This window comes from Adiantum capillus-veneris, chromosome 30 (genome assembly GCF_014529385.1).
Source record: "Adiantum capillus-veneris isolate H3 chromosome 30, ASM1452938v2, whole genome shotgun sequence".
NCBI classification, from domain to species: domain Eukaryota; kingdom Viridiplantae; phylum Streptophyta; class Polypodiopsida; order Polypodiales; family Pteridaceae; genus Adiantum; species Adiantum capillus-veneris.
The window spans coordinates 61,641,209-61,647,927 of record NC_140960.1 but is presented as its reverse complement, the minus strand read 5'-3'; the positions used below and the strand labels follow the sequence as shown (position 1 = coordinate 61,647,927).

At 38.0% G+C, this 6,719-nt stretch overlaps 1 pseudogene; it reads right to left on the bottom strand.

Annotated features, from left to right (window-relative positions):
- Positions 1-3,245: 3,245 nt before the first annotated feature.
- The window catches only part of LOC147418062 (syntaxin-52-like), a 13,026-nt pseudogene continuing 9,552 nt past the window's right edge, over positions 3,246-6,719 (bottom strand).

The following is a 6,719-nucleotide window of genomic DNA, read 5'->3' as shown; positions in this document are numbered from 1 at the left end:
GGTAGATCTGTCAATGCGTAGAGAAGAAAAGTGGGTTTTATGGCACGTGGATGGCAAAGGGAGGGTGTGTGAATGTCGCACGTCAAAGTCTGGGGAGAGAGAGACCAATACTTCACAAGATTTCTTTAACATGAGTTTGAGATCCAACCAGGGCTTTGAGAATATGTTTTGACCCAAAAAGTTTTTTAAAAAAGTATATTTTATCAATATGTTTTGAGAGACTAGCAAAGGTTGTGAGTCTTTATCCCATAAATACATAATTTTGATTGGTCTATCACATACTTATGTAGGTATTTTTGACTTTTTAAAAACGGCCTTAGAGGAGAGTTGAGTTAAGCATACTTTCACTGTTTTCAGTGATGATTGATGATTGAGACTTACCTTAAAAATTTAATTCAATTCAGTTTTAGAATATTGGATGGATCTTTTTATTCACCTTTCATTTCACATCCCGGCATGGCTTGACTTCTCTTGCATTCTATTCTTCTAGAATGCTAAAGTGAAACTTCACCTTGCATAATTCTAGTAAATCCCCCAATCCCAAACCCCCCCCCCCAAAAGAAAAAGAAAAAGAAAAAAAAACACACACACACACACACACACACACACGATCAAACCATGGTAAAGAGAAGGAAAATCGATAAAATATATGAGAACTTAGTTCAAAAATGCTACAATTTTTAAAAATTTTGTTAGTATTTTGAGTTTGTTTCTTTGCGAGGAAGAAACTTGGTCACTTAATAAAAGAGATATTCTCAATTTATCTTATATAATTCTAGTTAAGATCTACCTAATGATTTTATCACGTTCTTATTGTTTTAGAACGCCACCGTGAGTCCGTGACCTTTTCACTTGCAAAGACACTTGAGAGTGCTTAGAAATGCATTGACCTGGCTTTTATTAACTTTAGTCAAAATTTGTGTGTTTTGATAAATTAGTCTCTTTGAGAAAGGCAACTTCAGCATCAATAACATTTTCTATGATTTTATCAATTTGTACGAGTAACGTTACTCGGACATTCAAATTTTTTCTTATTTCCTAATTTGATTGGACCTTTCTTTTCCTTTGAACAATTGAAATTTGAAACTTCTTGAGGCTTTTGTTTGTCAATGTATCCTGTCGTTTCAAAGCCTTACATAGGAACATGACTTGATTTCCCTTTTATTTCAAATTTTTAAAGACGCTAACATAAACCCTCACCTTATTACCAAAGTATATAAAAGTCATAAAAGTGGTTTTCTTTCTAGAAAATCAGTGTTAAAGTAAAAAAATATTAAAGTCAAATCATTTAAAAATATAAGAGTACTATGTAGTGTTAGGATTTGAAGGAAGTGGTATCTTTTTAGAAGCCTAGTGTTAAAGTAAAAAATAATTAAAGTCAATCATTTGAAAATATATGAGTACTATGTAGTGTTAGGATTTGGAGGACTCCCATAAAAAGCACCTGGCCATGCAAGCTAAGCTTACACCTGTATATAAATTCAGTGGAAGAGTCTCTAATATGTACGAGATGACTCAGTGACTGTAGGCATCACAAATTCTTGGGCATGGAGGAGCAATTGAGGATACCTCGTACCTAGCCAAGGTTTTTTGTTCGGTTAGGTTCAAAGAGGTCTCCAATGTTTCAAAGATCCTAAATAAAGGCCCACTTTTTTTTTAACAAGACCACTGTTTGTGTGGTGCCATGGGAGCCAGTGCTCCACTCAGCAAAATCCCTTCAAGGGTTTCATCCTATCTGGGTCAAGTTTGTGGGGTTGCCAAGCTGGCTGTGGGATAATATCAGGATGCTCGCCAGTCAACTGGGCGTCCCCTTGTTTGTTCCTAATAAGAGAGGTCTAGATAGGTCCTCTAATAGGGTATGTATTAGATGGAGTATCTCTAAGACACCACCCAAGAGAGTGTTACCATACACCAAGCGATTTTTTTCGAGCAAGTGTTTGGACACGATATAGTAAATTTTATCATCAATAGATTATTTATCATTTGTTATATATTCATGCACCACAACAAAAAGGGTTATCGATGAATAGACTACCTCCTAAATTCCAAAACATCAAAGTTTACTTTTAAGAAAATAAACACAATATTTGAAAATATTATCTTCTCTCTTAGGCTCGCTCGGGCTTCACATGTTTGAGCATAAAGTAAGATTGATAGAATAATAAGAGCTCTAGCCCTGTACTTAATGTTCAAGTCATCGTAAGTTTCTTTTTGTAAGGTCATTTGTAGTGCTCCTATGTCTAGTACTTTGATTCTTGATTGTCATCTTTTATACTTGAGAGCATGTGCATCCTTCCTCATCTTAGACGCATCAATTTGATAGCAATTTATTGCACCTCATGAGTTCATTTATACACCAATCATCTTTTCCATGTCGTCTTGTCCTATCTATACTCTACAAGGCTGTGATCTTCATACAAAGACACCCTCCTTACACGACACATCACTGACAAACACCATAACTAATTATGAAAGGCTTCTTTTGTTACAATAAAATCATGTTTTTCCTCAATTGACCAATATAGGAATTTTTTAATCAATTTACAAAAACAACAACAAAAATTTATAGAGTTATATGTCTAGAATTTTCTAGAAAGGCATCGTCCTAGGTGTTTGGGAAAAATGTGTCTCATCTTAATATCATGTCCTTTTCGATTTCAAAAATTCCCGTTGACTCTCCCTCTCCCTCTCCCTCTTATTTTTAGAAAATGCCAGGCACCCCACATGGTGCATGAAATAACTCTCTCTCTCTCTCTCTCTCTCTCTCTCTCTCTCTCTCTCTCTCTCTCTCGATAAAGAAAAAACTAATCCGTTACTCTAATTCAAGACAAACATCACAAAATAAGACGTCTCATGTCTTGCTGGGTATTCAGTATTAACAAACCAGATACCAATCTTTGCTTACACAGAAGGCAAAAAGTAGTTCAGCCTTGATAAAAGGTGGTCCTCCAGACCAGAAATTACCCATAGCATACACACACGCTATGTTACAGCTTCCTTTTGAATCACCGACCATGGTCAATGTTGAGGCGGCTTTGATAGAATCATGAGACATGATGATTACATGCATTACTTATTTGTCAAACCATTTTTTTTTTTTTTTGCCAGTAGTCACTTTAGAAGTCAGCAATAGCTTGTGAATTCCAAAGGGCCACATATTGAAACCTCACCATCAATCCTTTGCTCACACAAAGACACCTCACACAGTACCTGATCAACACAATTATGACGAGGGCTAGCATACCTCACAAATATCGGATCAACACAATTATGACAAGGGCTAGTATCACAATCAGAAGAACCATCAAGATGAGGGACATCACTGAACACCCACTGCTTGTCTTCTGCCCCAGTATGCCTAGCCTCCTCTGCATAGTGTTCAATTGTGTATTTGTTCTGTCTGTGTCGTCATCTAAATTATCCAAAAGCTTTGTGTGCAAATCCAGCGTTTCATTTACAGCCAAGGCAATGTTTTTTGTGCTTTTCACTGTCTCTTCATGATTCAAAAGGTCATCATCTTGCTCCCGCTTGATCTGTCAGACTGTCATTGAAGTCGAGCAATTCCATAGTTATCTAAGCCTGTTGTTCTATTGTTCTCTTTAGGTTCCCCTCTCCCGTCCCGACCCAATAGATTAATCCTGTTAGAAGCTTGGGAGGAATTTAGGCTATTTGACATTCGATTCATCCTAGAATGAAGACTCAGAAATCTGTCATTAGGGAATTTCGGAGGTCATTTGGAGGGCCTTCTAAGAAAATGTATTTTTTGCACTCTCTCTCTAGAAAAAATGGCAAATAATAGAGCTGGGTCTTTCATAGTAAAAGTTCAAAAATTGTACTTTAAGTAGATTCCTTACTCTTCTGAACATTCGTTCGTAGTGATTGAGGGATAATCCTCTTTTCAGTTGCATTGAATGAACCTCGTCAATATGGAGGGAATGAGGCTAACATGGAGGGACGAAGGCGCAACCGCTATTCACTTTCCATTAAACCTGCACATTTGGCTAATGGCGCACTCCTCAAATGGCACAAATGTTACCCAGAAACGATCCAAATATCACCTTCACATTGATTTGGACAATGAGTACCAACCATTGATTAAGCGTAGTAAAACAAACACACATATACCTCCCACTTCCATAGACACGCTCAGAGCTCAGGGAGCTAAACACATAGATATCTGGACGAGAGGCTCTCTCTACCCTAAGAATCCAATGACTAATGCGTCTCTACCGTTTGTCAATCCTACAAGCTTATTGACCTTTGCTGGTGATGGAGAAAAGGGCCTTCTGGGTTATTGTAAATCTCTTACAAGAGAAGCTGAAACTTACAAGGGCATTCTCCAAGCTCAACAATGTGAGATTGTTTGCCTTTCACATTTACATTCTACAGATGAGGTTACCATTTTGCAACATAAAACAGAGGTACAAGAACTGAAAGAAAAGGTGCGAAGTTGTCAAATGAAGGACACCATCTTGGGTAGTCGTATCTGAAAGAAGAAATTGCGCAATCTTGAAACATTGCAGGTTGCATCAGGAGGTCTCAAGAAAATAATCCGAGCATTAAGGTGATGCTTCTTGGTTGGCTACATTGTCTTAGTTAAGTAATCTTTTTGTTTTTTCTTGTTATGCATTGTTTTCATGTGCCTACATAGTGTTAGTGAAGCAACTTTTCTGTTATTTACTTATGCATTGTCTTCATGTAGAGATTCAATCTATTCTGACAAGGAAAACATTGACCCCAAAGCCAATATAGGAAAGAGATTGAAGCCACTTATAAGTAGAAGCCTGCCAGCAGATATAGTACATGACAAGAAGTTTAAGGTCCTACAACGAAATGTAGTGGACCGCTTTATTTTAGAGAACTCAGTGCCTGCAAAAGAGATACAAGGCACACTTGATTCACTTGGTGTAAGAAAAAGAGGATATTCGGCTATCCAAAAGTCTGTCTCATCCATCTTTGTTAAGAAGGGTATAAAATCCAAACTTCTACCATCAGCCTCAAGTGTTTGGAAAGAGAGGCTTCAGCTTAACGAGGCACAGGGAGACTATCTTGGACAGCCCTTTCATATTAAAGCAACTTACAGTGGCAATGGAGCAAACATGGCATATGATGAGTTCAATAATATTTTTATGGACCTGCGGATATTACAGAAGAGAATGGTGGAGTTTTACAACATCACATTTGAAGAGTCACGAGGGGTATTACATTTTGTGCTAAAACTGGATGAGTGTGAGCTTGTTAAAGAGAAAAAGCTAGAGCGTGTTACTATTACTTTAATGAATAGAGCCCTCTCAAAGTGTCCCACTGATGATCCTTTATATTTTAGTGTTCAATTAGAATCTAACATATGGTGTCTTGGTGCGTTTGAGGTAAGCGAGATTCTCAGGTAAGCTCAAATGTTCACATCTACTTAAGTCTCATTTATTTTGTGTTGCAGGTAAAGAAAGAAGATCATGAGATTCTATATTGGGTGTTCCATCGAACTAATATTCCGGAGGTGATTGAATGACAGACTAACCAGGGAGAGGTACTATGTCTAGATGGAAGGGGAGACTTTCAAGTTCAGTGGCATCTTGCAGGTGACCTCAAAACATTAAAGTGCATGTATAATTGTGGAATGGGTGCAATGGCAAAGTCGCCGTGTTTGTTCTGCATGGAGCCTGCAAAGGTCATGGACCCAAAGTGGTGGAGAAAAGCTCCAACACGTCACATTGAGGATCCTGCTTTTCGACCGGTTTTGAAAATACCACTTGTAAATGTCCACATTTGTACAATGCATGCCCTTTGTAGAATTGTGGAGAAATTGGTCTACTTATATATTGGGTTTGCTTGGAAGATTAAGAACTCGGCAGAACGACAAGTAGCCCTGCAATGCTTAGAAATGGTACTGTCGGATATGGGGCTTCATGGTGGCAATGTGAAAATCCAGCGGGATGAAAAGAGATCAACTGCTGAGAAGGATGTCCCATGCAAACCATCCATCTGTGGGGTGAAGGCACGGAGGTTTTTATCTAAACCCCAAGGTACAAGAGATCCGAAGCTAACAGAACATGGAAAAATATATAACACATCTTATGTTAGCAAGGTAGAGTATCAGAGCTGGAAAAAGCTACATATTGCAGTCAAAGACCAAGAACCAACTACTCGTAACGCGAAGGCTGAGGTTTGGCGATCAATAGACATCCTATTTTTGATGTGCGACAAAGATGACTGGTCACAAGGTGATATGAACAAGTTCAAGGAGAATCTCAACCTTCTGAAAAAATCATTCAAGACAGCATGGACAGACACCCAGATTAGTCACTACATGGTATTATCGTGTATTTCATTCTCTCTTATGTGCAAATATGTGAGTGTAAAACATTCTAACTAATCTGTTTTCATATCTAGCACATCATCTTCAATCATTTACCATATTTTATACAAAAGTATGGGAACCCGGCTATATGGAATACCCAAGGGATGGAAAAGTCTCATTACATGGCGAGAAATGCTTATTTCAGGCACACACGACATGGTGGCTCTCAAATCAAGGCTAATAGTTTGAGAGAACTATTTGAATGGTTCTATCGTAGAATCATTCATCGAATGCAGGCAAAAGAAGTCTTGGCAAGTTCAGCAACAGCACAAGCCATCTGACATTTACAACAACAAAAAGTTAAAAGATCAATGGTATACAACAACTCCGGAGCTCGTGAAAGTCAACGAAGGTGGAGAGA